Below are 12,669 nucleotides of genomic sequence, written 5' to 3' on the forward strand. Positions count from 1 at the left end.
ATTTGACACTAGGTAACCCATCAACCTCAAACAAATTTCCATGCAACAAGGTACATCGTAAAACACCACACAATCCCCAATGCAGTGGCACATTCATCTTAAGTATTTGTCTCCAAGACACCTAAGGCTTAGCCAAAAAAAAACAAAACAAAACAAAAAAAAACCCCTCAAGTTTCAAAGAACTGATTGCTACAACTCCCACTATAACTGCTTGTTTTATAGTTGAGAACTGTGGTCCAGAAGCCATAAATATGTACAACTATGGCAAATGGAAAAATTTTTAATAAGACAGCCTGGAATCACAATGGCCAGTAGGGGGAATGTTCTAATCAGACAAGATTGTTCATTTAAGAAATCCACTCCAGGAAGACAAACAACCCAATTAAAAAATGGTCAAAGGACTTGAACAGACACTTCTCCAAGGAAGACATACAGAGGGCCCAGAGACATATGAAAAGATGCTCAACATCACTAGCCATCAGAGAGATGCAAATTAAAACCACAATGAGGTGCCATCTCACACTGGTTAGAGCGGCCAACATAAACAAATCCACAAACAAATGTTGGAGAGGATGCGGAGAAAAGGGAACCCTAGGGCACTGCTGGTGGGAATGCAGACTGGTGCAGCCACTGTGGAAAACAGTATGGAATTTCCTCAGAAAACTAAAAATGGAACTGCCCTTTGACCCAGCAATTCTGCTGCTGGGATTATACCCAAAGAACCCTGAAACACCAATCCAAAAGAACCTATGCACCCCAATGTTCATAGCAGCACAATTTACAATAGCCAAGTACTGGAAGCAACCTAAGTGCCCATCAGCAAATGAGTGGATCCAAAAACTATGGTACATTTACACAATGGAATTCTACGCAGCAGAGAGAAAGAAGGAGCTTATACCCTTTGTAATGGCATGGATGGAACTGGAGAGCATTATGCTAAGTGCAATAAGCCAGGCGGTGAGGGACAAATACCATATGATCTCACCTTTAACTGGAACATAATCAATAGAAGAAGAAAGGAAACAAAATATAACCAGAGACATTGAAGTTAAGAACAATCTAACAATGGTCAGGGGGGAGTGGGGAGGGGACAGTGAGGAGAGGGGATTACAGGAACTACTATAAAGGACACATGGACAAAATCAAGGGGGAGGGTGGACTTGGGGGAGGGAGGTGGGTTCAGCTGGGGTAGGGTGGAGGGATGGGGAGAAAAGGCACACAACTGTAATTGAATAACAATAAAAATTAAGAAAAAAAAAAAAGAAATGCACTTGAAAGCTAGGACTCCAAATTCAAGCAAACAGAATGGGATACCTATTTTTAATTGGCATGCAGAAGCCTCCAAAAGATTCCAAAATAGTTTCATCAAATGATTCATTGCAAAAGTGTAATGAAAAATTAAAGACAAAAGAGGTACCTCACACAAAAGCCTAAAAGATTATGTGACTACTACCACTACTTCCCTCTGCTCTCCTTTACCTGAGTGCTTACAGTCTACTAGTTCTCTGTCTGGATTGCCTTTTCATTCTAAAGAGGCTGTAAGATCATAAACAAAAGTTGGCCAAGTTAGTTGCCTTACACATACCTTTGAAGGAGGGCCCCATATCACTTTCTTCAGGGCTGCTGAAACTAGTTTTTCCCATAAAGAGCCAAGGGAAAAAATTAAAATTAATGGAAAACTTTGCCAAATTTTAGTACATATTTGGGCTCCACTCCACTCTAAAGCACCCCCACTCTGGAGCCTGTAGATATGATCCTGGGGAAAACAGGCAGAAACCAGCAAAGGGTGAGACTCCTTTCCAGAGTCAGCTCTTCTCAATCTCTGTAGTGCCCAGTCACGAGGAAGGTGAAATTTTACATCATCTCTTTCTTTCCAACTCTGGACCTATTGGTTATTGATCCTTTTTCTCTCTGGGATAGCCATTATCATCTTATTTGTCCTGTTCTGAGTTCGGAGAACTTGGCTTGCCAACTATCAGGTTAGGGTCCCCGACACTATGGCTGCACAGAAATGTGGGTTGTACTCCATTTGTATCTGGGGTTCTACCAACTGTTGCCAACTCTAATGGAAATTGTCTTTCTTTGGGTTGTCTCTGGAAGTGGCTCTCTATTTCGAGGAAGCAGTATCTTTTACACTTCTTTGAGCGTGCCTTTTTCATCCATTAAGGCATTCAATACTGCTAGGAATGTGTACTGTTTGTCCCAGTAAATTTGTCACTCTGACAGATATTTGAAAGGATTTTTTAGAAGTAGTTGTATGGTCAGAAAATGGCCAGATCAAAAGCTGATATTCAGAGCCTGATAGGAACTTTTTAAAGGCCTTCTCCCCTAAGCCAAAATGAAAGTATTCATATGTACATACTCAGAGGGAAAGAATAACAATCCAAAGACAAACAGCTCTAAATGTAGAACATAGGAATCATTTTTTTAAATGTTAGTTGAAGATATTTTCCCTGACAAAAAGCAGCAAATTGAACACAATGTAGTTGGATGGGTGTGTCAACCCCTTGATGTCATTCAGGTTGCCACCCAACTTTTTGCGGAGTTAAAAACAACTGTTCTGTCTAAATTGACTCTTTATAAGCACAGAAATGTAGCCCTAGAAGCAATTTACAGCCCTCCTATCCCTTATTACTAATCCCCAAACCTCTCCTATTTATTTCAAAAGTCTTTTAGATATTGTAAAAGATCTGGACGTAGGGTACAGAAGTCCTTCTTGTTGAAACTTCAGTTCTTTCTGTGTGCCTTTTGAGATGTCAATTTTCTACCAGGTGTTCTTTAGGAACCAAGATAATTCTTATCAAAAGGGAAATAAAGTCTATTTGAAAACCAGGCTTATGAAAAACCTTACAAACCTTGCTACAAATATTAATAAAATGTCCAAGCCATCTGAACAGATAACCTGAACTTATTCCATCTTCCAGAAACACAATTTGGATCAACAGTTGTTTTTTTTTTAAGCTAGTACATTTTGAATTATCATTCTCATCAAAAGCCATAAGATCTTTTTTGCATTTGTCTGTATGTTTATGTATATCTATCTATCTATGATACAGATGTGTGATTTTATTCTACCTCCAGATTGTGTTGTATAAATTGATGAGTAAAGAACTCTATTTTATTGACTTAAAGACAAGTGAGCACTATATAAATTTACTCTCAAAGATGTAAAAACTAACCCAAATAACCCAAATGTTTTTCAAGTTCATGTGATCCAGGATAATCTCTAGTAAATAAATCTAGTGTATGTTTATTGGTTTATTTAAAATAGAACATGTATAAAGGACCCATGGACAGAGACAATGGGGGGATTGAATGTGGGAGGTGGGGGTGGATAGGGTGGGGGAGAGTAATGGGGAGAGCTGTAACTGAACAACAATAATAAATAAAATAATCCTGTCTTTAGAGCTATGAGTATTAGATATAATGTGGATAGATAGCTTTTATTTTACATAGGTTTAACAAATATCAAAACAGCCCATGTTATCTGTTATAGAATATAGGCAAAAATAATAACTTAAGAGGATGGTTAGCTATTTAATGTCTCATGAAATTTTTATGAGTAATATAAACATAATTGTCATGAACAAGTAAATTAAATAGATGTAAATAGGATGAAGTTTATAAATAACTTTTCAACAATAATTACATTTTTATTTTAGAATATGCATTTATTAATTTGTTAATAATGCATGTCTTTATTTTATTACTCATCCAATCATATCTGGTCCAACAACAGAATACCTAATTATTACCATGCGGTAATAATTAAGTATATTCATTTTGATACTCTTCCAGTTATGTCGCTTTGCACACAATTATCAAGGTATGAATAAAGAACATATTTAATAGTTTATTAGTTTATTAACTTTAAACAATTTAAAAATACCTAAGTCTCCATTTTTATGATCAAATTTTTTATTTTTCAATTAGGAAGTAATAGTTGAAGTAATTATAGTTGACTAATATAATTTGTTGTATTAGTTTCAGATGTACAACATAGTGATAGACATTTATATACCATATGAAGTGATTACTCCAATAAATCTATTAGCCGTCTGGTACCGTACGTAGTTATTACAACATTATTGACTATATTTGCTATGCTGTGTATAGGAAATGTATAGGATGTATGGTCACTTTATATGTCCCCGGGACTATTTTTTTATAAGTGACATTTTGTATCTAAATATCTTTCACCCATCCCCCCAACTCCCCTCTCATCTGGCAACTATCAATCTGTTCTCTTGGATAGAGAAGAAATAGTACATATATACAATGGAGTATTATTTGGCCATAAAAAAGAATGAAATCTTGCCTTTGCAACAAAATGAATTAGCCTAGAGGATATTATACAAAGTGATATAAGTCAGGTAGAGAAAGATAAATACTATATGATCTCACTTATATGTGGAATATAAAAATACAAAATAAACAACAGAAATGAACTTACTGATATAGTCAACAATAATTACTTTTTATGAAATAGTTTTCAGAATCTTTTTGGTAATTTGAAGCCTTAATGAAATAAGTTAAAAGATGGATATTTATTGAACATCTAGATCATTTTACAAATAAGATAAAATTGTGAAACAGTAACTACTGAACATTGGTTTACTAACTTTTGACATCATTTTTACAGAGGAACTAAAAATATTTGGATCTATGAGTAACCATGTCTTAATGCCACATTGAAAAGTTTACTATGAGAAACAAATATATTTCATAATCTCTAGAAATGTACTCCAGTTTATCAATCCACAAAATGCTAGTGTAATAGTTCACAGGTGCTTACTTCTTAATTTTCGCTAGGAATTAAGGATTCTAGGGATTAAGAATTCTAATCAATACATGTAATTTAATTACTTAGAAATGACAAGGGTGATCAGAAACTGTGTATATAAAGTAGGTAAGAAAAGTAAAATGACTGGCTGTTCTAGAGAAACAATAACAAAAGATAAAGTATGAATGGATACAAAAAAGTTTTATAAAAAAGTTGTAAAAGTTTTGGAGAAAAAGAATCAGGAAAAGAATGATATGTGTGATCAAGCTGGCTAAGATTGGGATAAATTTAAGTTCAAAAGTATCTAGTACAATATTAAAATTTGGGAGAAGGCAGGTCCAAGTTGGCATAGTTGGATACTGATTTCACCTACTCCCAAGAACACATCGAAGGCACACCTATATTTAGAGCAAATCCTCATAAGAGACAACTGTGAACCAATTGAACAGCTTCTGTACAGAGCAAATCCTCATGAGAGACAACTGTGAACCAATTGAACAGCTTCTGTACAACAAGCAAGAGAGAGGGACCAGATTAAAAAGATTGGGGAACCATGAGAACTCTTGGGGAGCCAAGGGAACAACCCAGGACTGGAGAAACTGGTGAGTGCTATGTTTTACATTTCCCTTGAATATGGATAGTAGGTGGGAGCTCCATTCATGTTCTCTGGCTCACCAGCAGGGCACTGTAGCACATGCATCCCCTGCCACCTTTCCTGGAGCTATTGTAGATCCAGAAAAAACTGGAGGGTGCCATAGCAGGCATACAAGGGGTCTCTCTACCCAGAGATTGATCTAGCAGGTGTAGCAGAAGCTTTGGGTACCCACTGGGATGCATGCAAGTGGGGCTCCCCTATCTGGAAAGAGTGAAGAGCTGGAAAGGCACTGCAGTGCCTGTGCCTGCTTTCAGGGCAGCCCTGTCCAGAGAAAGTGCAGAGATAGTGGAGCACCACTGTGTGCTCACCTGGGACTTCCCCTCATGGAGAGAGTGTGGAGCTAGCAAAGTATTGTTGTAACCACATGCAGGACTGTCCTGTCCAGAGAAAGCACTGAGATAGTGGGGAAATGCTGCACTCAGCATTGAGGAAAGTATGGGCCTGTCAAAACACTGTGGTAAACACACAGGGCTTCCCCATGTGGGGTGAGAGGAGTGCTGCTGGGAGTGCACGCAGGACTACCCCAACTGTACAGGGTACAGAACTAGCAAAAAATGAATGCAGCACTCGGAGCAAGGGGGGAGCTAGTGGAGCATTGAGTAAGAAGCATTCAGAGTGGCCCTCTCCAGACCCTGATCTGGCTGAAGACAAGGACAATTAAAGCAACAGGGCACACACACAGGGTTATCCATGCAGAGTTGGAGGGTTATGGCCGAACATGATAGGTAGTTCACTGCTTAGACAAGTAGCAGAGGTAGCAAATTGTGGTTGTGCATGCATGTAGGCCTGCCTCATGTGGAGAGGGGCTAGAGCTGGTGGGGCATTGAGACACAAGCACACAAAGCAGTCTTGCTCAGACTCTTCTGCGGTCACAGACAGTTAAAGCAACCAGACATGCTGAGAGCACACCAAGCAGCCCCCGGCAGCACCTCCTCCCTGGCCATATTAGAAGGGCAAGGAAGCACACACCAGGCACCACATGTGCCTGTCCCAACTACAGCAAGCCTGCCAAAACTATTCAACACACAGTCTACTTAGAGACAATTCTTTCAAGACTGGTAAAGATAGCTCTTCTATCCAACTCATAGGAACAAACAAAATCAAACAAAATGGGGAGACAGAAAAATATTCCCCAAATGAAGGAACAAGAAAAAACTTGAGAAAAAACCATAATCAAATGGAGATAAGTAAATTGCCTGATAAGGATTCACAGACAGTCATAAAGATGTTCAACAAGCTTGAGAGTACAAAAGAGGCACTGAAAGAGCACTTCAACACAGATATAGAAAATGTAATAAACAATCAGGGATAACATATACAATAACTGAAAAGTCATTAGAAGAAATCGATAGCAGATTAGTTAATATAGAAGAATGGAAGAATAGAATATGGAAGACAGTGGAAATTACCCAAACAGGACAGCAAAATGATAAAAAATACTTAAAAAAATTAGGATAACATAAGAGATCTCTGGGATAATATCAAGTGCTCTAACATTAGCATTATAGGGATTTCAGATGGAAAAGAGAGATAAGGGCAGAAAGAATATTTGAAGAAACAATGCTTGAAACTTTCCTAATCTAGGAAGGAACCAGACGTCCAGGCCCAGGAAGCACAGAGGTCCAAACAAGATGGATGGAGAGAAAACACTACCAAGGCATATTGTAATTACAATGGGAAAAGTTTAGGATAGAGACAATCTTGAAAGCAGCCAGAAGGAAGCAAGTCACATATGAGGGAAACCCCCATGAGATTATCAGCTGATTTCTCAGAAGCAACTTTAAAGTGCAGAAGGAGTGACCGGAGACATTTAAAGTGGTGAAAGAAAGGAATATACAACCTAGAAATTTCATCTGGCAAGATTATTTTCAGAAATGAAGGAGAGAGAGAGTTTTCCAGACAAGCATAACTAATGGAGTTTACAACTACTAAGCCAGCTGTAAAAGAACTATTAAAGAAAAGGCCATAATCAGAAATAGGAAAATACATGAAAGAAATTCCCACTGGTAAAGGTAAATACACAGTAATCACAGTGAATCAACCACTTACAAAGTTGATATGAAGGTTAAAAGACAGTAGTAGCAGAATTAACTATAACTACAACATAATATTAAGGGGATATACAACACAAAAAAATACAAAACATGATGTGAAGAACAAAGAGTGGAGGATAAAATGTTTGCTTTTAGAATGCAATTGAATTTAAATGCTTATCGACTTAAAATAGACTGTTACAGATGGACATATGTGAACCTCATGGGAACCATAAACCAAAAACTACAAAAAGACACAAATAATGAAGATCAAGGAATTTAATAAAAAAATTAAAACCAACACACCAGAAGGAAAGAGATTAGGACAAGAAAGGAACAGTGAAGAACAACAGAAACAACCAAGAAACAATGAACAAACTAGCAATAAGTACATATCTATCAACAATTACTCTAAATATAAATGGACTAAATGCTCCAATCAAAAGACAGAGGGTAGCAGAATGGATAAAAATATGACACATTTACATGCTGCTTATAAGAGACCTATTTTAGATCAAAATACACATATGAACTGAAAGTGAAAAGATATTCCAAGCAAATAAAGACAGAAAGAAAACTGGGGTAGCAATTCTCATATCTTCAAAATAAGGAATGGAAAAAGGGCAAACAAGGACACTACATAATTTTAATGATGAATATATATATATATATATAAATAAAATAATTGTAAATATAGAAGCACCCAAGTATATACAGCAACTGTTAATAGACAAAGGCAGAAGTTAACAGTAATACTAATTGGGGATTATAATAGCCCATGTACCTCAATGGATAGATAACTTAGACAGAAAATTAAGGAAATAAGGGCATTAAATGGTACCTTAGACTAATTTGACTTGACATTTATAGAGCATTTAATCTAAAAAAACATATTACAATTTTTTCTCAAGTGTACATGGGACATTATCACATACTAGCCTACAAAACAGCCTCAATAAATAGAAGGCTGAAATTATATCAAGCATATATTCTGAACACAATGGCATGAAACTAGAAATCAACTAGAGAGAGAAAACTGAACCCCCCCCAATTACATACATACTTCTAAACAACCAATTGATGAAAGAGGAAATTAAAATCTACTTTGAGACAAATTAAAAAAGAATCTTACAAAATATATGGCATGCAACAAAAACAATTATAAGAGGAAAGTTAATAGCTATACATGCCTACTTCAAGAAGCAGGAAAATCCCAAATAAACATCTAAATTTATAGGTAAACTAGAAAAAGAGGAACAAACAAAACCCAAAGCAAGTAAAAGGAAGGAAATAATAAAGATAAGAATGGAAATAAAAAAATATAAAAACAATAAAAAATTAATGAAACTAAGAGCTGGTTCTTTAAAGAAATTTTACAATACTCTAGCAAGACTCATCAAGCAAAAGAGAGAATATAAATAAAAGTAATCCCTTGTGTTTTATTTATAATTTTAACCAACACCATAGAAATACAAAGGATCATTGAAGAACACTATGAACAATTATATGCCAACAAATTCAACAATCTAAAAGAAATGGATAAGTTTTCAGAAATATATAACCTTACCAGACTAAATCAGGCAGAAACAGAGAATCTCAACAGACCAATTACTGGCAATAAAATTGAAGTGGTAATTGAAAGAACTCCCAACAAACAGTACCCCAAGACCAGATGGCTTCACAGATGAATTCTATCAAACCTTTAAAGAAGAATTAGTACCTATCCTTCTTAACCTATTTCAAAAAAATTGAAGAGGATGGAACACTTCCAAACTCATTCCATGAGGCAGCATTACCTTGGTACCAAAACCAGACAAAGATACTGCAAAAAAGAGAATTACAGGCCAATATCTCTGATGAAAACATGTCAAAATTCTCAACAAAATACTAACAAACTGAATTCAACCATACAGTATAAGTATTACACACCAAAATCAAGTGGAATTTATATCAGGGATGCAAGGGTGGTTCAATATCTGCAAAACAATTAATGTGATTCATCACATCAACAAAACCAAGGATAAGAACATAGAAACAGTTATAGATACAGAAAATAAACCTATAGTTGCCATAAGGAAAGGGGAATGGGGGGCTGGGTGCAAAAGGTGAATAGATTAAGACATAAAAATTGGCAGGTACAAAATAGTCACAGGATGTAAAGTACAGCATAGGGAATATAGTCAATAATACTGTAATAACTATTTGTGGTGTCAGGTGGGCACTAGATTTATTAGGGGGATTTACTTTGTAAGCTATATAAATGTCTAATCACTATGCTGTACACCTGAAACTAATGTAAAATAATATTGAATGTCAACTGTAATTGAAAAATAAAAAACTAATTGAAAAACACACAAAAAAAACCAAAACCAAGGATGAAAATCATGATTATCTTAATAGATGCAGAAAGGCATTTGAAAAAAATTCAATATCTATTTATGATAAAAACTCTCAACAAAGTGGATATGAAAGAACTTACCTCAACTTCATCATACTCAATGGCAAAAAGCTGAACGCTTTTTCTCTAAGATCAGGAATAAAAAATGAATGCCCACTCTCACCATTATTATTTAATATAGCACTGGAGGTTTTAGCCGTAAGAAAAAGAATAAAAGGCATCCAAATTTCAAATGAAGAAGTAAAATTGTCATTATATGCAGATGACATGATACTATATATAGAAGACCCTAAAGAACACACCAAAAATTAACAGAATAAAAGAATTTAGTAAGTAGGATACACAATTAATACACAAAAATCTGCCATGTTCCTATGCTAACAATAGCATAATAATTATGCTAATAATAAGTAGAAAGAGAAATTAAGAATACAATCCTATTTAAGATTGTATCAAAAAGTACAAACTGCCTAGAAATAAATTTAAACAAGATGGTAAAAGACCTGTACTCTGAAAACTGTAAGGCTCAGTTTCTTCACCAAGAAATTGACTAGGACACGAAAAAATGGAAGTATATTCTGTGCTCATGGATTGACAGGATTAATACTGTTAAAATAACCATACTACCCTAAGCAATCTACAGAGTCAATATAATTCTTATCAGAATACAATGACATTCTTCTATGAACTGGAAGAAATAATTCTACGATTTATATGGAACCACAGAAGACCACAAAGAGCCAAAGCATCTAGGTAAAGACAACCAATGTGGAGGTATCATGCTCCCTGAATTGAAACTCTACTACAAAGCCATAATAATCAAAACAATATGATACTGGCACAAAAGCAGACACATATCAATGGAAAAAAAATAGAGAAATCAGAAATAAACCTTTGCTTATATAGTCAACTAATGTACAACAGAGAAGGTAACAATATACAATGGAGTAACAACAGTCTCTTCAAAAAGTGGTATTGAGAAAATTGGACAGATACATGTAAAATGATGAAACGGAACCACTCTCTTACAACAAAAACAAAAATAAACTCATAATTGGTTCAAGACTTAAATATATTGCCTCAAACCATAAAAGTCCTGGAAGAAAACATAGTCATCTATTTGACATCAGTCTCAGTAATATCTTTTTGGATACCTCACCTTAAGCAAGGGAAACAAAACTGAAAATAAACAAAGGGGAATTTAGCAAACTAAAAAGCTTCTGCACAATGAAGGAAACCATCAACAAAACAAAGACAACCTACTTAATGAGAGAAGATATTCACAAGTGATATAGCTGATAAGGGGTGATATTCAAAATATATAAAGAACTAAAAAAACTCAGTAACCAAAAACAAACAATTCAGTCAAAAAATGGACAGAGGATATGTTTCTCTGAAGATAATATACAGATGACCAACAGACATATGAAAAGATGCTCTACATCACTAATCACCAGGGAAATACAAATCAAAACCACCCAGAGATACCACATCAAACCAGTCAGAATTTCTGTAATCAGAAAGTCAACAAATAACATTCTAGTGAGGATGTGGAGAAAAGAGAAGCCCTGTGCACTGTTGGTGGGCCTAAGTTGGTACAGCCACTGTGGAAAACAGTATGGAGATTTCTCAAAAAACTAAAAACATATACTATACAACCTACTTCCACTTCCACTTCTAGGTATTTATCTGAAGAAAATGAAAACATCAATTCAGAAAGATACTGCACTCCTATGTTCATTGCTGTATTATTTACAGTAACCAAGATGATAGATGAATGGATAAAAAAGATCTGGTAGATATACATACAATGGAATATTATGAAGCAACAAAAAAGAATAAAATCATCTGGCCATTTATGACAGTATGGATGGACCTAGAGGGTATTAGGCTAAGTGAAATGCCAGACAGGGAAAGACAAATACTATATGCTTTCACTTATATGTGGAATCTAAAAAACAAGACAAGAATACTAATTGAAACAGACCAAATGGAGAGGGTGGGAGGATGGATGAAAAGGTGAAGTGGAATATAGTCAATAATACTGTGATAAGTCTGCATAGTGGCAGGAGATTACTATAACTGGTTGGATGATCACATTGTAAGGTATAAAAATGTTGAATCACTATATTGTACACCTAGAACTAATACAAACTAATACAATATTGTACTTTAAAAAATGAACTATACTTAAAATGTTTTTTCACTGTCAAAAGACTCAAGTTTTCTTGGACTACTGGCCTGCTTTTGATGAGAGATTTTAAAAGTTTATTTACTTTTAAGTCATCTGCATGGACAGCAAAGATTTTTGTCCTACTAAAATAACTTAATGTGCTTCATCTTGTCTTTATCAGATCTTTGATTACTTAAGAATACCCAGTCTTTTTACTCTGTAAGAACTGAATTTTGTTTACTACTATGTAACCCTGTGTTTTGCCTTTAACATTTTCTATTGTCACTTTGGTTAAATAGATAATCAAGTATTATTTTATAATGATCTGTGATCCTATTTAATCAAATATTCAAATATTTTGACATATTTTTCTGAATCAAATTCTAAATGCTGTTTCTCTGACCTCAGACTAACTCTTTAATTTCCTAGAGGGTCCCCGGAAAAAATCTCAAAGGAATTGTCTCTCCCCTGGTAAGATGTTAAAGTAATTATGTTTGTTTGATATATTAAATTACATGAGAAGCATTATCAAATAAGAACTGATGCTAAACCTCCTTAGGTTATATTTGTATAATGTATGTTTTTAATATATGTTGTAGAAATTTTATAAAGTTCCTAATAATCTGA

The 12,669-nt window shown here is 35.1% G+C and overlaps 1 protein-coding gene across 1 annotated transcript in view; it reads left to right on the forward strand.

Moving 5' to 3' along the window:
• Nucleotides 1–12,669, forward strand: part of LOC123479386 (serine/threonine-protein phosphatase 1 regulatory subunit 10-like) — a 533,905-nt gene that overhangs the window by 519,038 nt on the left and 2,198 nt on the right. The window contains exon 11 of the mRNA XM_071222139.1: nucleotides 12,472–12,513. The gene's annotated coding sequence lies outside the window, so the exon portion shown is untranslated. The remainder of the gene's footprint in view (nucleotides 1–12,471; nucleotides 12,514–12,669) is intronic.

This window comes from Desmodus rotundus, chromosome 8 (assembly GCF_022682495.2).
Source record: "Desmodus rotundus isolate HL8 chromosome 8, HLdesRot8A.1, whole genome shotgun sequence".
Classification (NCBI taxonomy): Eukaryota; Metazoa; Chordata; class Mammalia; order Chiroptera; family Phyllostomidae; genus Desmodus; species Desmodus rotundus.